Source organism: Pseudophryne corroboree, chromosome 3, assembly GCF_028390025.1.
Source record: "Pseudophryne corroboree isolate aPseCor3 chromosome 3, aPseCor3.hap2, whole genome shotgun sequence".
In the NCBI taxonomy this organism is placed as follows: Eukaryota; Metazoa; Chordata; class Amphibia; order Anura; family Myobatrachidae; genus Pseudophryne; species Pseudophryne corroboree.
Genome location: NC_086446.1, coordinates 508,854,685 through 508,881,347, shown reverse-complemented (window position 1 = coordinate 508,881,347; position 26,663 = coordinate 508,854,685). Strand labels below are relative to the sequence as shown.

The window sequence follows — 26,663 nt, the reverse complement described above, 5'->3', positions numbered from 1 at the left end:
GAATAAGGTCCAGAATCATAGCCTCCCCAGGCACTTCCAGGAAAAACATAGGTCCGAAATTCAGGGCTTAACATTTAATGTGGTGGAACATGTACCCGAAGATAAGAGGGGAGGAGATAGGGACCTCCAGCTTGCTCGAAGGGAATCTTTCTGGATTTATACTTTAAATACTCTTATACCGAAAGGGTTGAATGAGAATATCGATATGATAGCATTCCTTTGATGTAGATAAAGTGTATCTAGTGTGTAGAGATGGAGATATTGTCAGAGTAGTTAATGGCCAGTACTGAATTTTCATACTAATGTAACGTAGTTTCATTATATATCATGTGCACGTAGAGGAATTGAATGTCAGATCTTTAAAAATCATAAGATTTCCCCGGTGTATTTATCATTGGTTATTAAATTTTACCACTTGACATACAGACGTGTACAAGTGGGGCCATTTTCAAGTTGATAACTCTTCATCTCATTCATTTTTTTCATACATACATCACGTTTCCAGTATATATACACTCATGTACATGTTTAACCATAAAGGACTTAATTTATTTATATAAAGATCAGACATATTTGTTTATAACTCATTATTATATTTATTTATTTCTTCATTTATTATTTATAATTTTTTCATCAATATTCTAATTTTTAGGTTTATGTTTATTTCTATATATATATATATATATATTTTATTTTTATTGTTATAATTTATATATATATATATATATATTATTAATATATATTTTTTTTTTTTTTAATTATTTTATTTTTATTTTTATTTTATTTTTATTTATTTTTTTTTTATTTTTTTTTATTTTTATTTTATTTTTTATTTTTTTTTTTTTATTTATTTTTATTTTTTTTTTATTTTTTTATTATTATTTTTATTTTTTATTTATTATTTTTTATTTTTATTTTATATTTTTTTATAAATATTTTTTATTATTATTTATTTTTATTATTATTTATTTTTATTATTATTTATTTTTTTTTTTTTTTTTTTTTTTCCATTTTTATTTCCATTTTTATTTTTATATTTTTATTTTTATTTTATTTTTATATTTATATTTTAATTTTACTTTTATTTATTTATTTATTTATTTTCTTTCATTTATTTATTTATTTATTATCACTCCAGCAATACGATCAAGGGGAATTACCCACAGGGGATCAGTCTAATATGTAGGACATGAAACTGAGTTAAATGAGATGGGGTGTGTCCAACATCATTCCTGGCATTTAGCCAGGTTTGGTTTCCCTAAATAGTAACCAGAGAGACAGTGAAAAGCATTATGGGTAATATTAATCAATTAGGTATTTCCTCCTAAGGAGTTATTCTCATAATAATACCGTTAATACACTTAGTTTGATTATTTGAAAATTATAAATCTATGCACTTTTGGTTAAGTAATCTCCATTCTAATATAGTAAATGGAGCACATATATATAGAGCACCAATCACTTTGCAAGGGAAGTGATGTAATCACTTTTCCCTTTATAAAGGGTGGTTATCAGGTCCAATGCCTCATTATACAGAGACTTGGCTGTCAGCACTGCACCACTGGAGGGTAAGGTTTTGTTTTTGATTTTACAATAGTATATTATCAACTTTGAAAGTGGTCCCATTTATTAGTATACACTTTGTACCAGCTATATGTATTTTATTGACTGGTTAACCACTAATCATTTATAAATGTAATTTTTAAAAGAGTATATGATATGCACTAATTATATATATATATTCACTATATAAATATGACAGATTTATTCATGAATATGAAACTAAGTTGTATGAGTTATACACTCACTTATATAATTTTTATAGTTAATAGATCTTCCCCTTACTAAGTGAAAGGAGTATTTGTTTCTCCAGGGGGTGGGAACTCTTTGTACCATACTGGTACTTTAATAGATGGTCTAATTGATATCAACCCAATTAATTTACCAGGTCTACCACGTGTTCTAAATTGGTTAGACATTATACCCATTTGAATTGCCTTCACTCCTGAGTCTCTGAGTGTCAGGTTCAAGCTGCCGACCGACGAGGTATGTGCTATATTATAGAGATTTCTTTAATGATTGGCACTAATGAACTACACCCCCTGTGGGTAGCACTTTGAGTAATTTCTTTTAATTATTCGATCATAGATCAGTGATACTGTCCATAAAGGATGGGTTTCCCTAATAAACATATCATGTGGGTTCACTATACTGATGGTTAATACAATTAGTCCTGGGTTTTCCAAATATGAATAAATGGCTGGTTATAATCAGATCATTAAGTAGAGGATCGTTGTATAGTGGTAACATTGGTGTTTGTTATAGCCAATTCTGTGGCTTTGTTCTGTATCATATATAGAAACCACACGGGTTAGTCATGAGATCTGTTCATTAGTGATCAGACATTAATGATACCAGAATTGTTATAATTATGGGTGTCAAAATAAGATAGGGGTCTATTTATGAACTCATAGGTGTTCTTATAATTAATACCCAATTAATCAATTTATTAGGTTCCTTATGCTTGCGAACCAGTTAGATTCTATACACATATGAATCTTCCCCATATTCGAATATCTGAATGTCAGACTCAAGCTGATGATATATGAGGTATGTGCCATTCCATTGGATTAATCCCAATCTCTGCCTAATTGAACAAAAAGTGTCCTTTAATTAATAAAGGTTATTAAACGTTTTTTAATTAGGTATGGTCCTCGCTGTATCAATCAAGTCCCATTGAAATATTGAAACGTTGTTCATACATCTTTGAATGACCTTTTATGTGCTGACAATATGTTCTGAAATGAAGAGGTATGTTTTTCACAACCTGTGCTTTTTTGGTTCTCTTTTTTCCTCTTTCTTCATGTTATTTATTCTGTTTTCCTCCTCATGTTGCTATGTCATGTTCTTTTGATACCAATATGTCATGTTATATGTGAGTGTAAGATGCTTATTGCTATGTATTTGTTTTGACTTATTATTCTACAATTGTAGATTTTACCCCTGATGAAGTCTTGGAACAAGACGAAACGCGTTGGGTTATTTATCTATCTATTATCTGATGTTACCTCCGAATCTACAATAAGGAGAAGGAGGAAATCGTAGTGATATATCTACGCTTTTTCCTCATCACTACAAACTGATTGTTCAAATTGTGCGACAAATGTAAATGTATTAACTCTGTATACTTATGAACATTTGTGTCGGGTTTATATGTTGTTTTAATAAATTTTTATGTTAGTATTTGTTATCTGACGTAATTTATCCGGAGAGTACTGTAAGGGTCCGTTTTTAGGTAGGGCGTTGATATAACTCCCTTGGCGCCATCTCCTCTATTTCGTTTCATATATATATATACATACACACTCCCCATCCTCAGGTAGCATATGCCGGTGCCCTCTGGTAATAATGAAACAAAGCCATTACCATCCAAATAATACATGTGTCGGCGGCACTCGTAGCTCAGAAAGACTTTGTCTTCAGTGCTTCAACGCTTCAATAGCAAGACATTTTCACATTACACATACACTGTATAATTAATATATATATATATATATGTATGTATATATAATATTTGTACACATGTAGCCATGCTCATCCATCTCGCAATGCGTACACATAGCGGCATGGATGATGCAAGTAGTGTGACCGCTGCGCATGTGCGTACGCACATACACTGTATTCCAATGTGCAAATGCCACGCTGCGATCAATCGCAGTGTGGCGCATATGCGCTATCCGTGATGCTTATGCCTGTGCGTACACATCGCGAGATAGAGGAGGCTGGCTACATCTGTAATATATATATATATATATATATATATATATAATATAAACTTATAAAATATTACTGCATGCTGTATGTATATTTGTGAATTATCTAAGCTTGAAATACAGTACCTTCCTCCAGGAAGGAAGAGTGGGCTGAGTGAATAGAAGCAGAACGGAATGTAAGGGCTGTGGCAGCATCAGAGACAACAGCAGCTGCAGCTGACATACAGCCAGCCCTCAACAGGTGTACAACCCGCAATTTGCGGGTCTCTAAAAGGGGCAGAATAAATCCAAAAGGGGCGGGGCTTAAATCGCGGGTCTCCGCGGCGTTTTTTTTTACAAAAATAATAATAATTTGGTCTGGCAGTGGGGGTTTCTGGGTACTCAGAAACCCCCCCTGCGTGCGCTAGTGCCCCCACTCCCGCAGACAGATCTCCATGTCCCCCTATCAGCCAGTGCACCTCTGTAGGCAGCCTGTCAGTCTTTAAAGAAAAAAAAAAAGTCCTGCAACCTGCATGACATTTTACTTTTTAAAGACTGACTGCAGCATGTGCCAACAGTGCAATCAGACTCATTCAGTGGCACCTGACTTTCCCCACTCTGTCTGCCCTCGTGTACCTGCTCCTGTGCACAGGCTGGCAGGCTACAGCTGATGACTGCCTGGGGGATCGCTGTGCAGGCTGCTGAACTCACCTCTCCTGGATGCGCACCCTCTTCCCTTTCATCCTCCGAGGTGCGTGACAGCCGCGACTTCAGTGGCGCGTGTACCGCCTTTCAGTTAGGTGGGACGAGCCTCTTCTCACTACAGTGGCCTCACTAGTAACAGTCTGTATGGGCTGCCTGTCATGCACAAAACCGCGACCCGGTGATGACCTAAGGGGGCGGAGCCACAGATGACAGGCGGCCTCACGCACCAACCAGCCCACCGGTAATTCCCCATGTGAAGTTAATGGCCCTGGACTCACAGCTCCTCCGTCTGCAATAGCAGCGAGCAGACAGTGGAGAAGTGCCCCCTTGAGGTCAGGAGCCCGGCGGCAGCCGACTCCACTGCCTCCCACAGTTCCGCCCCTGAGAGTCCCAGAACCTGAGCTATCTGGCTATGAAGAGCAATTAACAGGCTTTGATGCGAACCACTGCTTTGAAGTTGGATATCTCCGGTTCCCCAGTGCCAATTTGAAAAAATCCGGTACCCCTGGCAAAAGGGGACCCTAAGCTATCAGCCTAAGGCCCTTACACTCTTGGGGCCCTTGGGCAAGTGCCCGTTGAGTCCATACGAAAAGACGTCCCTGCATGCAGAGATTTGCTGACATGCTTATATATATACTGTATACATATATACAGTGCCTTGCTAAAGTATTCACCCCCCCCCTTGGCTTTTTACTTATTTTGTTACATTACACCATGTAATTTATTTATTTATTTTTATCTGAATTTGTGATGGATCTCCCTAAAATAGTCTAAGTTGGTGAAGTAAAATGAGAAGACATTATAAAAAAAATATTTTTTTTAAATAAAAATTTGAGAATTGGCATGTGCATATGTATTTACTCCCTTTGCTATGAAGCCCCTCAAAAGTTCTGGTGCAACCAATTACCTTCAGAAGTCACACAATTAGTGAAAAGAAGTCCACCTGTGTGCAATCTAAGTGTCACATGATCTGTCAGTATAAACACACCTTTTCTGAAAGGCCCCAGAGGCTGCAACACCACTAAGCAAGAAGCATCACACCATGAAGACCAAGGAGCTCAAGTCAGGGACAAAGTTGTTGAGAAATACAAGTCAGGGTTGGGTTATAAAATAATATCCAAATCTTTGATGGTTCCCTGGAGCACCATCAAATCCATCATCTTCAAATGGAAAGAACATGGCACCACAACAAACCTGCCAAGAGAGGGCCAGCCACCAAAACTCACAGACCAGGCAAGGGCATTATTCAGAGAGGCAGCACAGAGACCAAAGGCTACCACGAAGGAGCTGCACAGTTCCACAGCAGACACTGATTTATCTGCGCATGTGACCACAATAAGCCATACACGCCATAGAGCTGAGCTTTATGGAAAAGTGGCCAGAAAAAAGCCATTACTTAGTGTTAAAAATAAGAAGGCACGTTTTGAGTTTGCCAAAAGGCATGTGGATGAGTCATCCACATGCCTTTTGGCAAACTCAAATGTATGGAGGAAGGTTCTCTGGTCAGATGAGGCTAAAATTGAACTTTTCGGCCACCACGGAAAACGCTATGTCTGGCACAAACCCAACACATCCCATCACTCCAAGAACACCATCCCCACAGTGAAACATGGTGGCAGCAGCATCATGGTGTGGTGATGTTTTTCAACAGCAGGGACTGGGAAACTGTTTCGAGTCGAGGGAAAGATAGATGGTGCTAAATACAGGGATATTCTTGAGCAACACCTGTTTCAGTCTGCCTGTGATTTGAGACTGGGACGGAAGTTCACCTTCCAGCAGGACAATAATCCGAAGCATACTGCTAAAGCAACACTCAAGTGGTTTAAGGGGAAACATTTAAATGTGTTGGAATGGCCTAGTCAAAGCCCAGATCTCAATCCAATTGAGAATTTGTGGTCAGACTTGAAGATTGCTGTTCACAAGTGAGAACCATCCAACATGAAGGAGCTGGAGCATGATTGGCTGCCGATCCAAGGCAGATTTCTAGTGATGAGCGAGGTTCGGTTTTACTCGGTTTTACTCGGTTTTACTCGGTTCTCAAAACGGCATCTTATTGGCTATCCAAAACACGTGACATCCGTGAGCCAATAAGATGCCGTTTTTGAGAACCGAGTAAAACCGAGTAAAACCGAATCCGCTCATCACTAGATTTCAAATGGTGGTGCCGCTGTCATAGGGACTGAAGGTGCACATTGCCGCTGGCCTGGGCCTTCTCCTCTTCACCGCGGCCACCTACCTCCTCCCCCATACCACCGCTGCTGCCCACGTCCTCCTCGGGATCACCGCTGCCGCCCACATGCTCTTCCGCACTGCCGCTGCCCAAGGCCTTCTCACCACCACCGCCCAGGGCCTTCTCTTGGTCACCGCCGCCACCCAGGGCCTTCTCTTCCTCACTACCGCTGCCCAGGGCCTTCTCACTGTCACCGACTACAGCCTCTGCATCGCCGCCGACCACAGCCGCCTCCGCTGCTCATAAGGTACTGTTACCCTGCTTCCCTATGTCCCTCTGTCACTCTTTCTGTCCCTCTGTCACTGCTGTTACTCTCCCTGTCACTCTCCCTGTCCCTGCTGTCACTCTCTCTGTCCCTTGCTGTCACTCTCTCTGTCACTTTCCCTGTCCCTGCTGCATGGCTGCAACCAGGGGGGGGGGGGGGGGGACTAAGGAGGCATGCGCCCCAGGTGCAGAATCTGAGAGTGCACAGAGATGGGTTCTCTGCCTCCCCTCCTTCCTCTCAGCCCTAAGGTGCTACCTTCTGCCGGGTCCAAGATCCCTCACTGCTGGTACCTGTTCCCCAGCACCACCATTGAAACTACCCCCTCCCTGGCAACTAGAACGTTAATGAATGGAGTAAGGGCGGTGACCAAGGACTCTCCAGCTCCCCTCTTTCATTTCCCAAGCACTCCTGTGCCTGTGTAAGCGATGTATACCCCCAGGCCTGTTCCCCAATGCCGCCCCCTTCCCGCATGCAGCTCCACCAGAGGAGGGCAGGGCCCTAAGGGGTCCTGGGAAACCAACCCTTCCCCCCCATCCTGGCATCTAGAACACTTATGAATGGGGCGGGGTGGCCGTTCACACACTCCTGTGCCTGTGTAAACTATGTCTGCCCCCTGCCCTGTTCCTCAGGTCCTCTCCCTTCCTGCACGTGAGCTCCATCAGAGGCGGGCAGGGTGAGAGGAAGCAACAGCAGCCGATAATTAGTCTGGGCACTGAGGTGAGGTCTCTGCTGCCTCCCAAAGTGTGGTCCTAGGTCCAACATGCATGTAGGGCTTTGTAGTCCTACACCAGTTGGTCAGTTGGAGTCCTTTCCCCAGTGTGTGTGATAATGATTGCATGGCTTATATCAGGTATATAACACCAGCCAGTCCTAGGGACTCCTATCTGCAGCCAGGATAACCCACATTGTGTGTGTCCCCTCCCAAGAAAGTTGGTACTCCTCCTCTTTAATTGGTCATAGGTCCTAACTAACATACTGGGCTTTGTAGTCCTACAGCAGTTGGCCAGTCAGAGTCCCCCACAATACTGTATCTGAGGTGCATGTTAGTTTTCTTGTGTTCCTATCCAATTTCCTAGGGAATGTGTGCCGGATGCACCCTGACGGTGCTAGTTGTCACTTTGCCAACTGTTTATTACTTTGTTTTTGACATGGTTCCAAAGTGTGTGTGTGCATGGGGCGACAAATTACTGCCTTGCCCCTGGTGCCAAAAATACTAGTTTTGGCCCTGCATATGGTATGGGTTGAGTCTTGTACTGTTCATGCAATATTAATATCTCATTAAATTAACATTCTACTCAGCAGGGCCAGCTACAGGCCCGTTTGAAGGGACTGGCCGCACGGGGTGCCGGGTTTTAAGGGCGCCGGCCATCAGCCCATCAGAGCTCTTGATCGACTGCCGGACCACAAATGCTGTGTACCTGACATTATACTGGGGAAGTATGTGTATTTGGCACTATACTGGGGGCATTATGTATACCTGCCACTATACTGGGGGCAGTATGTGTACCTGACATTATACTGGGGGCAGTATGTGTACCCAGCACTATATTGGGGGCAGTATGTGTACCTGGAATTATACTGGGGGCAGTATGTGTACCTGGCATTATACTGGGGGCAGTATGTGTACCTGGCACTATATTGGGGGCAGTATGTGTACCTGGAACTATACTGGGGCAGTAGGTGTACCTGGAACTATATTGGGGGCAATATGTGTGCCACTTTCACAGGAGCGCGCGCACCTTTGGCTTTAAAATTTCTCACTCAGGGTGCTAATAGGCCTGGAGCTGGCCCTGCTACTCAGTGACGAAAATCCCGGAGGCAATTAAGTCATTGGCCTCTGGGCATCAGCTGTCAGGGGGGCACTGTGGAGCAAGCCCATCAACACAGACAGTACCCCAGTGGCATCGGCAGTCAGTAGCAGTTCCAGGAGGGGGAGGAACAATCAGGGTGATTATCCCCCCCAACACACATCTCACCATAGCAATTCTTCTGGTGACTATGAGTGACTGCAATTCCCTCCTGATTCACTGCACTTGAACTTTACTGCAACTGCAAGGGCCAATGGAGGTTTGTTATTTACTTATTAAAGGTCAGTTATAATATACTATGTGGCTGTTAGCTTTTTACTTCATTTATACTTTATTTTGCCTCTCTATAGATGTTCTAGCCTGCCTGTCTGTTCTTGCGGCATATTGTGTGTGGGGTGGTTTTCATTGCTGTATTTTTTTTTGTTATATTTATCCTTCTGGTGCTAGTAACTTTGATATAGGGAATGGTGCAGCATGTCCCTGATGCTGCATTTATTTTTGACATGGGGGCCTAGAGAGACAGAAGGGTGCTGGCTGGAGCTGAAGAGACATTGCAGGGCTGGAGAGACAGAAGGGGGCTGGCTGCAGCAGGAGAGACCCCGGGGGCTGGAGAGACAGAAAGGGCCTGGCTGGAGCTTTAAAGACACTGGGGGCTGGAGAGATAGAAGGGGACTGGCTGGAGCTGGAGAGACACTAAGGGGTCTCTCTATAGATGCCTCTAAGTTCTAGCCTGCCTGTCTGTTCTTGCGGCATATTGTGTGTGGGGTGGTTTTCATTGCTGGTTGTTTTTTTTGTTGCTATATTTATCTTTCTGGTGCTATTAGCTTTCATATAAGGAATAGTGCAGCATGTCCCTGATGCTGCATTTATTTTTGACATGATATTATTTGAGTGTCTAGCTGGAGCTGTAGAGGCACAGGAGGGATAAGGAGATAGAAGGGGGCTGGCCGGGGGTGGACTGATACTGGCGGGCTGGAGACAGAAGGGGCTGGCTGGAGCAGAAGAGACACAGCAGGGCTGGAAAGACCCTGGGGGGGGGGGGGGGGGGCTGGAGAGACAGAAAGGGGCTGGCTGGTTCTGAAGAGACACTGGGAGGCTGGAGAGATAGAAGGGAATAGCTGGAGCTGAAGAGACACTGCAGAGCTGGAGAGACCCTGGGGGGCTGGCTGGGGCAGGAGACACACTGGGGGTCTGGAGAGACAGAAGGGGACTGGATGGTGCTGAAGAGACACTGGGGTGGGCTGGAGAGACAGAAAGGGGCTGGCTGGTCCTGAAGAGACACTGGGAGGCTGGAGAGATAGAAGGGAATAGCTGGAGCTGAAGAGACACTGCAGAGCTGGAGAGACCCTGGGGGGCTGGCTGGGGCAGGAGACACACTGGGGGTCTGGAGAGACAGAAGGGGACTGGATGGTGCTGAAGAGACACTGGGGTGGGCTGGAGAGACAGAAAGAAGTTGGCTGGAGCTGAAGAGACACTTTGGGGCCGGAGACAGAAGAGGTCTGGCTGGAACTGGAGAGACAATGGGGGGCTGGTTGGAGTAACACTTGCAGGCTGATTGGAGAGATGCTTGGGTGATGGAGCAACACTTTGGGGCTGGAGCTGCAGAAAGATGAGGGAATGAGGCTGGAGATAACTGGGGGAAAGTGCCTGGCAATTATCCACAACTGGCAGGATTACTGACAGATTATTTCCTCTTTTGCCCCCTGAGCTGTGCTACTGTGCTGACAGACATTGGTGCACGCACAAGCTGGAGCCACTTGGGGGGCACCACTGTCTAGTCGCCTCCGGGTGCCTGGTATAAACTTATGCTGCCGATCTTACTCCTATGAGAAATTACGTCTTATGATTTTTCACATGGAAGAGTAAGTGCTTTCCCTTGCTGGCATTCTCCATCTCACTTTGTAGATCTCACGGTGGGAGGACTCAGGTGGTCATTCCGAGTTGATTGCAGCCAGCAACTTTTTGCTGCTACAATCAACTAGTCCACGCCTATGGGGGAGTGTATTTTAGCTTAGCAGGGCTGCGATCGCTTGTGCAGTCTTGCTAAGCTAAAAAAATTTCAAGCAAAACATGACTAGCCCTGAACATACTTACCCTGTGCGACGATCTCTGCAATGCTGAAGCCGGCTTTGACGTCAGACATCCGCCCTCCGTTCTCCTGGACACGCCTGCGTTTTCCTTACCACTCCCCGAAAACGGCAGCCAACGGTCCGAATCCGCCCAGGAACGCCTTCTTTCTGTCAATCTTCTTGCGGATGGCTCTGCGACCGCTTTCTTCGTAGGACGCAACGTAACCCAGCGACCCCTGTCGCTGGCCAACGACGCGCGTGCGCATTCCAGACCCGTTCGCACTGCAGCGACAAACCGCTGCGTGCGAACGGGTCAGAATGACCCCCTCAGTCTGTTCCAGTAATCTTCATTAGAACTGAATTAAAGCTATATGTTGAAGAGGAATGAACTCTTTGAGCCCTTGTGTACTCTGAGATCACAATACATGTTCTGCAGGCCCCAGGATTCAGATAATGAGAGTGGAGAAGGACAGATCCGAAACAGGCAGGATTGTCTGAAACTGTACATGCTCTTTACCTTACATGAAGCTTAAAATAAAATCAAATTAAAAATGTATACTAAAAGGGTAAAATATATTTCTGAAAAGTAGTTTATGTCAGTCCAACATACATTTCTCCTATAAAGTAACTCATTGTGAGGCTGATGTAGTGCTGAATGCAAGTTAATTTGCAGAGCATATCTTGTGTGTTTTCGCTCTGCACACGCTCTGAAATGAAGATTACGCAACTACAGGCGACGCAGAGTCAGATGCAAACTGAATGCATCTTCAATTGCGACTGAAGACACATAACTTGGTTGTACTGGGGGCATGTTCACAGGAAATGTGCCCATTCCACCAGGCACAAAACTCTCTATTTCTGGACTTCCTACTTAAGGGCATATTCCTGTGGCAAACGCAGGATTACTAGAGGGGGTCTCCAAATGCAATCCACAATCGCCTTCTCTGTGGAACATTGGAGCAAGGGAGGAGTCTGGGGGAGTGTTAGAAGAAACTAGTACCAACCCTGCACATATATGTATACATCATACTTACCGACATTCTGGCTGCTCTCTGTGGGAGAGAGCAGCCAGGCCAGCTCAAAAGGCGGGCCGGGGGGCGCTCTGACGTAAGGAGGGGATGGGGCGGAGGCGGGATGGGGGCAGAGCAAGGGCAGGATGGGGCAGGGTTACGGTGACACATCCTTTAAGCCACGCCCCCCGCTCTGTAATGCCACGATCACCGGCATTACACTGCAGGGGGCGTGGCTATGATGACGCGATTCAGCAAGAATCGCGTCATCAACTGCCCAGACCGCCCAATTTACACACAAAGTGGGCGGACGGGCAGGGGGACCCCACAAATCGGGAGACTTGCCTGCTCTTCCGGGGGGCCGAGAGGGTCACCCGATTTTCGGGAGCCTCCCGGCCATTCCGGGAGAGTAGGCAAGTATGGTGTACATTGCTTATACACTAGATAGTGTATGTACATTATTAATAATTAACACGATTGATGGTATATAGTATAGGCAGTTTCAAACATATTTAGTTAATATAAATAACATAAATGGTCAGGAAAAGGTAAACACCCCTTAATAAATAATTAAATACACTAACATAATAGAACCAGTAGGAATACAACTGCACTTTCTAAGCACACATTCTCCCACCTCATGGTAAGGCACCCATCTCCTCTTCCAGGCAGCTACTTTCTTGACCAGTACGCAGATTGAGTGCCCAGATCCACACACACAACAAACTTGGTAAAAGGAGCTGCTACTACTGGGCATGTGCAGCAACTTTGCTCTGTCCCTTAAACTGCATGTTGTCGCGGCAGCTCTAGTAATCATATTATATACTATTGCTATTGTGGTCATAATTTGAGCTGATGGCGAAGAGGAGGGGGGTTTCCGGACAACCAGAACAATTACCCCCCCCCCCACGTTTGCCTATGTATTCAATTAAATGTGAATTTTTTCCTGCAAAAACGAAATGCAGGTATTGTGTTCAATTTTTCATTACCGCCGCTACGTGCGTTCCTGATTCTCGTGCTATCCAATTGGATACAATAATTTTTCTGCCAAAAATCTGCATGAAACTTATAAAAATAAAAAAAATGAAATCAGCCTGTACCCCAAAAAGCGACAAATATATATTTGGTAACAGTATATGTCTATTACTGTGCCAAAGAAAAATATTTTGAGTTTTTAACATGTTTAAAATGTCTGATTAAAAAAAAATACAAAGATTGCAATAAAGTAAAAAAATAAATTTATAAAAAGCTATTATTTTTTTCATTTAAATAAATACTTTAGTTACATTTTGGGTGCATAAAAATGTAAAAAATTTAAAATAACGTTATTATTGGCCCAATTAAGCTAACTGAAAACTTCCAATTGCCTAATTAGCAATTAGGGAAAGGGAATGGGGTGTCAAAGGGTTCTGAGTCATGTCCCGACATTTTTATCTTAATATAACAATGTACCCAAGGTTTGCACCTGCTCTGAAGCTACCAGAAATTCCTGTAATTCTTATAGAAATTACTGCAGTTCACGCGTCTACTGGAATAGTGAAACTCTGCAGCTGCCTCAAATTTCACACGCCACAGGCAAAAACAAAATTACTATGGGGGGTCATTCAGACCTGGACACAGCTGCGCGTTCGCATGCAGCAGCTGCATCCAGGTGGTCTGCACATGCGCACATGCCACTGTGCGCATCCTTACACATTGCAGTCGCATTTCTGTAGGATGAGGCCACAATGTGATTGACAGGTGCAGGTGTTGCAGGGGCGGAGTTACGACATTGCGGGGACGGCGCCGAAAAAAGGGGGCAGGCCTGAGCCTTTTTCAGGAAGGCTACGTGACGTCACATGCAGCTGCTCCTTAAAAAAAATGACCGCTGACCGTCTGACAGCGCAGCCAGGCTGCGCTGCCAGGGGTCAACCTTAGATCCGATGCCTCCGCAATGTAATTGTGGACTCATCGGGGGGTGGCCTCACACATACTGGGTGGCCTTGCCCTGTGCTTGGCGGCCCCCAGCATGTGCGGAGATGAATGCAGATCTAGTGCGTATGCAACGATCTGCGTTCATCTCTGAATAACCCCCTTTGTCCCTTAATGTATGATAATTTACCATTCTTATCAATTAATCAATTCAAAACAGGTGACTGCAATTGTAGCAGATGCAGATTGTTTGGCACCTGGTGGAAGCAGTCATGATGGGAAGCCTTAAATCACTGGGACATGTTGTCATTAAGGTTGTTGGCAGGTCCAGAAAGGACAGAAATATGGCTGTCAGGAAACACAGAAAGATCAAACACAAAACCTTCAGTTTACTCATAGATTGCACAGAAGGAAGCTGGCTGTGACTGGCGAGACACTGGGAGGCTGGAGAGACAAAAGGGGGCGGTCTGGAGCTAAAATGACAGTTTGGGGCTGGAGAGACAGAAGGGGGCTTTTTATGTCTAGCATATACATTTCACTCAGTGCCGTTTCTTGCGGTAGGCGAGGCGTGCTGTCGCACGGGGCACCCACCGCCGCACTTTAGGTGGCTCCTGGTGCTCCCCCATCCCCCCGACATTAGTACTCTGCTTGGGGAGTGGAGTTTCGCGTAATGACTCGTTTGCGTCGTGACGTCACGATGAAAACACATCATTACGCAAAACTCCGCCCCCGAGCATAGTACTAATGACTGGGAGGAGGGGGAGCACCAGGACGACTTAGGAGCGCAGGAGCAATGGGCTGGCAGGGGTGGAGGGGCAGGAGGAGGAGGAGGGAGACGCTGGTGGGCGCTGTAAACACCCCTGACAATGAGCACTACACAGCCCTGGCAACTGGCATTACACAGCCCTGGCAACGATCATGACACCCATCCCAGAGCATGAAGCCTCTGGCAACCAACATGGATCCCAGAGCATGAAACTCCTGGCAACCAGCATGGATCCCAGAGCATGAAACCCCTGGCAACCAGCATGGATCCCAGAGCATGAAACCCCTGGCAACCAGCAGGTAATTTAAAAGTAATTAGAAGCTTTACTGTAGGGCATAATGTATAAAGGGCATTGCGATGTGTGGCAGAATATGGTGCGGGGGCATTACTGTGTGGGGCTTAATATGGTGGCATTTATTTATTTTTCCCTGTGGAGGCCATGCCTCCTTGTCTATCTATAAGGGGAGGGGGGGGGGGGGGCGGCACTTTTTTATGTCAATGGAGGGGGACGCACATTTTTAAATCTCGCACTGCTAGCCAAACTGGCTAGAAACAGCCCTGATTTCAATGTATGTAGCATAAAGAACATTGGATGTAGTCTTCCTAGATTTTGCAAAAGCATTCGATATAGTGCCTCACAGAAGACTGATCATCAAATTAAAGGGGCTTGGCCTAGGAAAAACTATTTGCACATGGATAAGCAACTGGTTGGATAGCAGGGTACAGCGAGTAGTGGTCAACAGGAAGTACTCAACCTGGTCCCCAGTAGTCAGCGGTATACCACAAGGCTCCGTACTCGGGGGGTAATTCTGAGTTGATCGCAGCAGGAACTTTGTTAGCAGTTGGGCAAAACCATGTGCATTGCAGGGGAGGCAGATATAACATGTGCAGAGAGATTAGATTTGGGTGTGGTGAGTTCAATCTGCAATCTAAATTGCAGTGTAAAAATAAAGCAGACAGTATTTACCCTACACAGAAACAAAATAACCCACCCAAATCTAACTCTCTCTGCAAATGTTATATCTGCCTCCCCTGCAGTGCACATGGTTTTGCCCAACTGCTTAAAAAATATCCTGCTGCGATCAACTTGGAATTACCCCCTCGGTCCACTACTGTTCAACATATTTATCAATGACCTAGAAATAGGCCTGGAAAGCACAGTGTCAATCTTTGCAGATGATACTAAACTGTGTAAGGTAATTAACTTGGAATTGGATGTGGAGTCCTTACAGAAGGATCTATCTAAACTTGAATTCTGGGCGTCTAAATGGAAAATGAGGTTCAATACAGACAAATGCAAGGTTATGCATTTCGGTACTAAAAGCAAACTTGCAGGCTACATACTAAATGGGGAACGACTAGGTAAAACAGATTTGGAAAAGGATTTGGGGGTACTCATTGATAATAGGCTTAATAACCATACACAATGTCAAAGCGCAGTAAAGAAGGCAAGTAAGGTGCTAGCGTGAATAAAACGGGGCATTGAGTCAAGGGACTCGGATGTAATCCTGCCACAGTATAAAGCATTGGTACGTCCGCACCTGGAATATTGTGTTCAGTTTTGGGCACCACTGTATAAAAAAGATATCGGTGAACTCGAAAGGGTCCAAAGGCGAGCTATTAAATTGATTAAAGGCCTAGAGGGACTGGATTATGAGGAAAGGCTTAATAGGCTGAATATGTGTACACTAGAAATGAGGCGTCTAAAAGGGGATATTATTAATATCTTCAAATATGTAAAGGGGCATCACAAAGAGTTATCAGAGGAATTGTTTATTAAAAGAACACAGTTTAGGACACGTGGGCACTCGCTGCGGCTGGAGGAGAGAAAGTTCAGAATGCGACGGAGGAAAGGGTTCTTCACTGTTAGGGTAATTAGGATGTGGAATTCCCTGCCAGGGAAGGTGGTAATGGCAGACTCTGTAAATGGTTTTCAAAAAGGAATGGATACATTTCTGAATGAAAATTATATCCAAGGTTATAATATTTAAAATATCAAAATGGTTAATCCGGGGGTTATATGAATTATAGTAGTTAACTAGTCATAAAACATTACTCAGCGGCAGGAGCGGATTGGGAACAAAAAGCAGCCCTGGAAAAATTTGTTCTAGTGGCCCCACATGGGCAGCACCAGAGGTGTAAGGTCTAGCCATGGGCCATGGCAGCAGCACCCTCCCCACAAGACTTTCCAGATAGTGGGCATGTCCAGCATCAAGGGGGAAGTTAAAAATAAATTAAATTAAATATTATGAGCACACCTTCAGAATTTAGGAAACTATATAAACTATATAATTCTTTAGAAATATATATTTTTTTGCTTATTACACCAACCGTATCCCAATCACTATTCACTCAATCTTATATGTCAGCCAAGCAGGCAGACAGAGCATACACTAGATCATCTGCAATCACAGGCTAAGTGGCAAAGTAATTTTCATATATGCTAATTATTTTGCATCTTATTCATTATGTCTATAAAAAGGACCACATGTCCTCATACAAAACAGGCCCCACGGGTGCATCGGCCCACCGGGAATCTTCCCTGCTAACCCTGTGGCCAATTCGCCTCTGCTCAGCGGGTATGAAGATTCATCACAACTTAAAACAGGTTGAACACGATGGGCAAATTGCCTCTTTTCAACCTTAATTACTATGTTGCTATGTTACTATGTATGTTATTTTCAATGTTACAATATATTTTACTATTTACAGAAACTGCAAAAGTAGACCCCACAGGTTTCTATGCTGGCTGCTAAAATGTCAAGTTTACCCAGCTCTGGAAATATAGGGGGTCCATTCCGACTTGGTCGCTCGCTGCAGATTGTCGCAGCGCAGCGTTCGGTTCGGAACTGCGCATGCGCCGGCGCCGCAGTGCACCGGCGCATGGCAGTCCTCGTTGCCTACCGATCGCCTCTGAGACAGAGGTGTCGCTGGGCGGGAGGGGGCTGAACGGCGGAGGGCGTGCCGCAGCGGCTGCGTGATGTCTCATGCAGCCGCTGCGGCCAGCGGCAGCGACGAACAACTCCCGGCCTTCCGCAGGAGCTGCTCTGGCCGGGAGTTACCCCAGAAATACAAAAAGCATCGCCGCTGTGCGATGCTTTTGTATTTGTGCGAGGGGTGGGGGGTTAGGGCGGTACTGACATGCACGACTACGATCAACTCGGAATGACCCCCATAGTTCATTAGGTAATTTTAGTTAGCCTTCCCAGAGGCACCTGAAGGGCTGGTGGTACTATTTTTAAAGTGGCATGGCCACACCTCAGTCTTTATATCAGTTCAAAATTTTGTTACTTTTTTTCTCTTGTTTTAAGAGATTTTTATCTCTTGCACAAGACCAGTAAAGCACCATAGCTCTACCTTGGTCCAAAATTGTGAAGCTTCAGAATCAGTCATCCTCCATCGAAGAAGGAAAACTTTAATGACAATTCTGAATAATAATGATCTTTCTATACTGATTCCTATAAAATACAGTTTTAGGAAGAGCTGTTAATCACACTTTTAAAATTCAGGTTACTGTGGAATCAGCTTCTTCTGAAGAGTCTCTGTTTAAAAGAAAGAAGAAACTGTGGACCTCATTCAGAGTTCCACAGTTATATGAAAGAATATGGGTGGTCATTCCGAGTTGATCGCAGCCAGCAACTTTTAGCTGCTGCTGCTGGGATCAATAGTCCACGCCTATGGGGGAGTGTATTTTAGCTTAGCAGGGCTGCGATCGCTTGTGCAGCCCTGCTAAGCTAAAAAAATTTCAAGCAAAAGAAGACTAGGGATGGACATACTTACCCTGTGCAATGGATCCAGCGATGATGGGCCCGACTTTGACTTCACTCCTCCGCCCTCCATTGTCCTGGACACCCCTGCGTTTTACTCACCACTCCCCGAAAACGCTCTCCAAAGGTCCGGATCTGCCCATCTACGCCTCCTTCCTGTCAATCTTCTTAGCGGTCGCCGCTGCAATCGCTTCCGTCGTAAGCCCCTGTTGCCGGGCAATGCCGCGCACGCGCATGCGCACGGTGGCCGCCGCGTATGTGCATTCCGCACCCGTTCGCACCGCAGCGAAAAACCGCTGCGTGCAAACATGTCGGAATGACCCCCATGGTGTTGGCTGAGTGTTGTGGTGTCGGATATGGATGTTAGTCCACACAATGTCCCTTAACCAGAATGGAGGTTTATTCAGAGAACAGAGTTAACAGTTTGTTGTACACAGAAGAGGTTCTGAAGCAGGAACTTACAATAAGCTGGTAATGCAGTAGAGCGGTTTCACAGCGGTTACCTATATGCAGGGTGCAGATGCGGGAAGACAAGGTCACACTACGCAGGAGAGCAGAAGCTGCACGTCCATTCAGTTTGTCTCTCCCAGGAAGAACTCAGGAAGAAGCGCGCGGACAGTATACATCAGGCACCTCCTCCCGCATTGAGCTGACACTAAAGGGTAAACCTTATTTTTTAAATGAAGTTTACCTGTAACCAAAAACATATGAATAAAGCATAATACAGATGTAGCCACCTTTATCTTGACTGTTTCTCCGCCTAGACGGGCGTTTAGTCACGCTAAGGCGATAGCTGAGTTTAATCACAGGTAGGCGCGTTGAGGCGATCTAGATACTCATCATGCATTACACATCTCCACCACTGTGTGGCTAATGCTCCACTAATCCAGTACTTTCGATCGTACAGTATAGCGGCGGATTGATCTACAGCTCTGGCAATTGGTCAGTGACGACTGTAATGTTAATACTGTAGGCGTAACGGGAGGCGGTGGAAAAAGATGGTGACCTACTGTAGAGTACTGTATGTGTATGGAGTACTGTATGTGTATGGAGACGCAACTAATTGTGTAAAAGGAAGAATGTACAGGACAATGTATAAACACCGTGCTTTTAAAATACATGAGCGTCTGAGTTCGCTAATGCATAATGGGAATGGAGGGCTAGCAGGAGGCGGTGGAAAATACCGTGCTTTACAAATGCGAGCGTCCGAGTCCTCTAAGGCATAAACCAACACCAATGGGGTGCGGCCGGGCGCTGTTTGCAGTACTTTTACACATGAAATTGGGAATCCCTCATGAGGCGTCGTGGGCTAGGGGTGAAGGCTCCCACCTCCAACGCTGGGGGTCCAGGGTTCGAGACCTGATGTGCCTTCTTTTTTTTTTTTTTATTGCAATAATACACTGTATTATTTTATTTACATTGTAAGACAGTCAATGGAAAGGTGCACACAAGTTACATATAAATCAGAGTACATCTGCAGGAGCGATTCTTTACGCTATATGCAACTACACAGCGGGAATGAAATTAGTGTATTCTGACGCTACTAACTGAGCCAAACAGTACTGTAGATCTTCGGCGTTTGTGTATTGCACAGGACCTGAATTCCGTCCCTGTGCAGGCTCCCAGGGGGGAAGGGCGATGGGGGTAGGGGGAGACGATGGAAAATACTGTGCCTTTGAAATGCAATTACATGAGCGTCCGAGTCCACTACGGCATACTGTAAACCAACACCAATGGAAAGGAAGTGCCAACCATTTTTTTAATGTGTTCCCGTGACATTCACTTTAATATTTTTTTTTTCTCTCTAATACATCCAATGGAAGGATGCACACAGGTTTCACATAAATCAAAGTACATCTGCAGGAGCGATTCTTTACGCTAAATGCAACTGCACAGCGGCAATGAGTAGAAATTAGTGTATTCTGACGCTACTAATTGAGCAAAACAGTACTATAGATCTTCGGCGTTTGTGTATTGCACAGGACCTGAATTCCCTCCCTGTCTACTGCATGATCTGTGCAGGCTCCCAGGGGGGAAGGGCGATGGGCTAGCAGGAGGCGGTGGAAAATACCGTGCTTTACAAATGCGAGCGTCCGAGTCCTCTAAGGCATAAACCAACACCAATGGGGTGGGGGCCGGGCGCTGTTTGCAGTACTTTTACACATGAAATTGGGAATCCCTCATGAGGCGTCGTGGGCTAGGGGTGAAGGCTCCCACCTCCCACCTTCCACGCTGGGGGTCCAGGGTTCGAGACCTGATGTGCCTTTTTTTATTTTTTTATTGCAATAATACACTGTATTATTTTATTTACATTGTAAGACAGTCAATGGAAAGGTGCACACAAGTTACATATAAATCAGAGTACATCTGCAGGAGCGATTCTTTACGCTAAATGCAACTACACAGCGGGAATGAAATGAGTGTATTCTGACGCTACTAACTGAGCAAAACAGTACTGTAGATCTTCGGCGTTTGGGGATTGTGACGCTCCTTCAGCATTGCCCCATAGCCTGCAAAAGGGTTCAGGGGCGGCGGCCATTTTGCCAGTGTGCTATGCGATCGAGTCCGGTGTACCATAATGTGCATACTGTACTGTAGACCTCGCTTATTCCTGTCGCCCCTGTGTATTTTAGCTAGGGGATTGTGACGCTCCTTCAGCATTGCCCCATAGCCTGTACAATCTGGACTGTTACTTGCTCCGTAGCCTAGGGCCTCTGTGGGGCAAGGAGTCATAGGTGGTAGCCATTTCTATTGAGTCTGCCCAGCTACAGAATTGTATGTGTACTGTACGGTGCATAGAACCTTAACAGTAGAACCGCTCATGCAGATTTGCCCTGGTTTATGTGAATAAAAATAATAATAAAGTGTCTGAAAAAAACTAACATGCATTCATACTTAAGGAATCGAACCCGGGACTCTGAGTATAGGAAGCGGAACACTTCGCCGCAGACAGATGAATAAATCCATTGGTTTTGATTATGCTGTAATGGCTACGGGATTAGGACGCTAACATACTGTACAAAATTCCTAATCTTGAGAGGCAATAGTGAACTTCTAACACATCCATTTGCGACAGTGTACACTACTGGTTTTATGTTGTTTTGTCTGCGGGACTTGGACGCTCACATATTCATAAAGTACTGTAGATGGATCATATACTGTATGCTGTACTATTTGCGTCTGTGTCGTATATACTGTATTAAATAATGCAGCGTAATGAGTATTTACTGTATTAAATAATGCAGCGTAATGAGTATTTACTGTATTAAATAATGCAGCGTAATGAGTATTTACTGTATGCAGCGTAATGAGACGCCTTAGTAAAGTAGTCCTTATTATATATTTCAGTATTGTATTTTACGGGAGACCACACGCATGCTCAGTGGTGATTGTAAAAAGCGACATCTGGTGGCTGATCGCAGGTATTACACGTAAAGGTAACGCCAAACGCTCTGTCTGCCTCCGTGCGATTAGGTACGCCTCTCTGTGACTAGGCGCGCCTCCCTACGCTGCGTATGCTCGATCGGGACAAACGCCTCAGCCACTCAAGATAAAGGTGGCTACATCTGTAAGTGAACAGTAAATCATATCAACATTTTTCAAAAGAATTCCAGTCCACATTTTGTCAGGAACACATTCAGCAGATGTGATGACAGTCCCTTAGTTAACATATCAGCAGCATTGTTCTCACTTGCTATGTAATCCACATTGACAAACTTATTTTGCACCAACTCATGGATAAGGTGATATCTAATGGCAATGTGTTTATACCATCCATAATGCTTGGAGCAGGAAGACAAATCAATTGCACTTTTGTTATCACACACAATGTTGATGGTCTCACTGTGGTAAAGAAGGCTGAGCTCATATAAAGTCTCCTTTATCTATAAAGGGGGTAATTCCAAGTTGATCGCAGCAGGATTTTTTTTTAGCAGTTGGGCTAAACCATGTGCACTGCAGGGGAGGCAGATTTAACATGTGCAGAGAGAGTTAGATTTGGGTGGTTATTTTATTTCTGTGCAGGGTAAATACTGGCTGCTTTATTTTTACACTGCAAATTAGATTGCAGATTGAACACACCACACCCAAATCTAACTCTCTCTGCACATGTTATATCTGCCTCTCCTGCAGTGCACATGGTTTTGCCCAACTGCTAAAAAATTTCCTGCTGCGATCAACTTGGAATTACCCCCAAAGCTTTTTTCTGCAGCGCGGTACACTGTGTTCCACAGGGAATACATTGGGGTGTAGCGATGGATCTTGATCAAGGCACCAACAGGTTAAAGCTTTAGCTGACCCAAGATGCATTGGGGTCTCCTCTATAACCCTGCCTCCAGGCACTGTGAGCTCAGTTTTCAGTTGGTGTCTGCAGAAGCAGGTCACTTAACAGGTGGGCTGCACTGGGCAGTCCTGAAAAAGCTTTTTCTGACAGAAAATTTATTCAAAACTGGGCTGTTAGCGCTGTATGTCAGGGTGACGCTTCAACACTGCATCTCCATCACCTCCCAAGCGGCGTTGCATACTCCCGCTGGATCAGTTCCTGGGTACTTGCAGCGGAGACGTTTCGGCTTAGGCACACAGTCGTAGCCGCTCTCCTGGTTCGCGTGGCTGCTACGGGAAGGAGATAAGAGGGTCCCCCAGACGGGACCCGCGATTAAATAGCGTTCCAATCGCAGTCTAGGGAGACGGACTGCGACGCTGGTGTGGACACTGTGACCGAGCAGGGACCCCACTATATCCACCAGGGCATAGGAGTACAGGTCGGATATACTAATGTCCACTTTTAATAAGACTCCACAGTACCAGATGGTGAAGTCCAGCATAGGGGAGCCGGTGCTTGACCTGTAGCCCATCCCCCAGCCCAGGGCGCCATCTACTGCTGGTGTTCCTGCCCTGGAGCTGACTCACACTCTCCCTCACTCCCTGACTGAGACGCTGGGTGCCATTTTCTAAAATAGATGCAACTGATCTCTGGGACTGCAAGGCAAGGTCTACTTTGTAAATCCGCCTGTACATCAGCGCCATGGTTTTACAAACACTTAAGTATTCTACATGTCGATATTAAGGCAACGTTAGTTAAGAACAAGTGTACATCTACCAGAACGAGTATTCTGATATATACATGCGGTTTCAGACCGCGCATTGTTTTATATATATATATATATATATATGTGTGTTTTTATGTGTTCATATAATAATCCAATGCTATTTTATTGTCATGAAAATAATTATCTGCATTGCAAACGTGACTATGTGTGCCTGTATCTGCTATGTGATTTCACTGCGTTGTTTTCCAGATATATCTATCACTGTATACTCTACCCTAGGTGACTAGGTGCGTCTGGGTCAATATATAGTGCGTCACAGTATTTACCCATTACGTGTATTCTACTATGTTCTCAGTCACATAATACTGGATTTATTCGCAGGTGTTGTGTACTGGGTACTCAGTCACATGCTAACGGAATTATTCGCAGGTACTGTACTCTGTCTGGCTTCATCGTACTAAACCGCTCTCTGGGGACGCTCCTGCATCCTGCAGAGCATGTGTAATGGATTTACCTGAGGGGGAAGTTTTATGTGATGGTCTGTGTACTGAGGCCCTCATTCTTAGTTGATCGCTCGCTGCCGTTTTTCGCAGCGCAGCAATCAGGTGAAAAATCGGCATTTATGCGCATGCACATGGTACGCAGCGCGCATGCGCTAAGTACTTTCACACTAAACTTTGTCGTTTTACAGAGGCTCAAGCGACATTTTTCAGTCGCTCGAGTGTTTGTTGTTTGATTGACAGGAAGTGGGTGTTTCTGGGCGGCAACTCAGCGTTTTCAGGGAGTGTGCTTAAAAATGCAGGCGTGCCGGGCAAAAACGCAGGAGTGGCTGGAGAAATGGGGGAGTGGCTGGCCGAACGCAGGGCGTGTTTGTGACGTCAAACCAGGAACTAAACAGACTGCAGTCATCGCAAGATAGGAGTAGGTCTGGAGCTACTCAGAAACTGCATGAAAGGATTTCCGAGCAGTTCTGCTAATCTTTCGTTCGCACTTCTACTAAGCTAAGATACACTCCCAGAGGGTGGCGGCTTAGCGTTTGCACTGCTGCTAAAAGCAGCTAGCGAGCGATCAACTCGGAATGAGGGCCTATGTCTCATACATCTCCCAGTCAGTCCACAGCTCCTGTAATCAATCTGGAGCCAACCTGGGCTGCGTTCTCAAACCTACTGGATACTCTAGTTGAACGCTTTATGCCCCCTATGGGACCACCTGTAACATTACAGTCACTGATGTCCCCATGGTTACTCCGCTTTGGGCGGGAAAATTTTACCTCATGGGTTGTAGCGTATGACTCATTCCTTGGTCAGGCAATCTGATATTTTATCTAAAGAGAGGGGGATCATGCTGTCCTGTCAGTCCCTATGGGGGTCATTTCGAGTTGATCGCTAGCTGCCGTTGTTTGCAGCGCAGCAATCAGGCTAAAAATTGGCATTTCTGCGCATGCGTATGCACCGCAATGCACATGCGTGACGCATGGGTACAAAGTCCTTTGTGGTTTTGCACAGGTTCTAGCGAACCTTTCAGTCGCACAGCACAATGCAGGAAGATTGACAGGAAGGGGGCGTTTCTGGGTGTCAACTGACCGTTTTCTGTGAGTGTTTGGAAAAACGCAAGCGTGCCAGGGGAAAAGCAGGCGTGAATGGCCGAAGGTAGGGCGGGTGTGTGATGTCAAAAGCCAACCCTTCAACGTTAGAATCAACGCATACGAAGAGTAAGTCCAGGGCTGGTCTTGTTCTGCAAAAAATGTTTTTGCAGGCGCTCTGCTGCACAGGCGTTCGCACTTCTATAAAGCGAAAATACACTCCCCAGTGGGCGGCGACAATGCATTTGAACGGCTGCTAAAAACTGCTAGCGAGCGAACAACTCGGAATGACCCCCTATATTAGGTGTTTCTGACAAGGATTTTCCATTGCTAAATGATACCACTGCCCTTGTGGTTGCTGGGAATCAAATCCTACAAATCACTGATGATAAGAGGATTCCCCTACTGTAGTTAAACAAACTGATATGTTCACACGTCAGAGGGTAAATAAAACTCTGTTACCACAATCTGACCATTAAGTGTACATCGGACAAGACCCCTGGTCTAATCCAGAGAAGACATTCCCCCTGTCTACAACGGGCATTAGCTCGATATTCTCCCCCTGCAGAGTTATATAACGAGTAGGTAATTCACTGTTAGTGAACTCATGTGTCTCCCATCGGGTGTCATCCACTCTGCCTCTCACTACTGTCCCCTCACTGTAGGAACTGACAGATAAACGTGTGGAGGGATGCCTGAAGTCTATTACTCCCTTACAGGTGTTGTACATAGACCACGATTGCGTCCTCTTGGGGCTGCAAAATAGATGATGACTGGATCAAGCATTACCTGATCTCACAATACCACCGCCACCTTTTTCTACACCAGGAGGTGTCCCCTGAGGCGGGTGTGTTGGCTGCCAAGGCGTTGAATATGTCTGTCCTGGCTCACCATATTCTGTGGTTGAGGTCATGGAAGGTGGATCTGGACTCCAAAATTCCTTGGAGGAGCGAAGGTCAGGCATACCCAAGATTGTCTCGTGCTCCCAACAACCACTAAGCCCAAGGCCTAACTATCCGTGGCTGCTCGCCAGCCTGCTTCTCATGACAAGCTTGCTGCATGATGGGACAGGCCTCCCCCTGTGGGATCCCAGGGTGGGGGGCCGACTTCTACTATTCATCCAGGTTTGGTTAATGACCACTTCAGATGCATGGGTGTGAGAAGTTGTCTCTCACGGGTACGCAGTCTCTTTCAAGAGACGTCCCCCTCGCCAGTTCTGCACAATGGTTATCCCTTTGGATCCATTAAAGGCGCAAGCTCTACAGATAGTTGTGCGTTCCCTCCTGGATACAGGAGTGGTAGTGCTGGTACCTCTATTCCAGAGTGGCGGAGGTTACTACTCGACCCTTTTTCTAGTCCCGAAGCCTGATGATCTTTCCGGCCTATTCTCAACCTCAAATCACTGAACAAGTTTGTGAGAGTATCCAAGTTCCATATGGAAACACTGCGCTCAGTTGTACTGGCCATGGAATCCGGAGGCTATATGGTATCCCTGGATATACAAGATGCTTACCTGCATATGCCTATTGCCATATCGCATCAACAATATCTGCAGTTTGCTATTGGCAACCTTCACTATCAATTGTCTGCCGTTTGGACTAGCCACGGTCCCTCGGATCTTCACCAAGGTTATGGCCGTGATGACGGCTCATCTCCGTCACCAGGGAGTCAGGATCCTGCCGTATCTGGACGATTTGCTGATTCTGGCAAACTCCCGCGATGTCCTCCTCAGTCATCTGCAACTGACGGT

The 26,663-nt window shown here is 45.3% G+C and overlaps 1 long non-coding RNA gene across 1 annotated transcript; it reads left to right on the top strand.

The window, feature by feature from the left end:
- The first annotated feature begins 1,145 nt into the window (after positions 1-1,145).
- LOC135057951 (uncharacterized) lies at positions 1,146-3,243 on the top strand. Its single transcript, XR_010244487.1, has 5 exons — positions 1,146-1,568; positions 1,949-2,046; positions 2,514-2,610; positions 2,706-2,811; positions 2,995-3,243. It is a non-coding gene; the product is annotated as an uncharacterized LOC135057951 (long non-coding RNA).
- Positions 3,244-26,663: the final 23,420 nt, after the last annotated feature.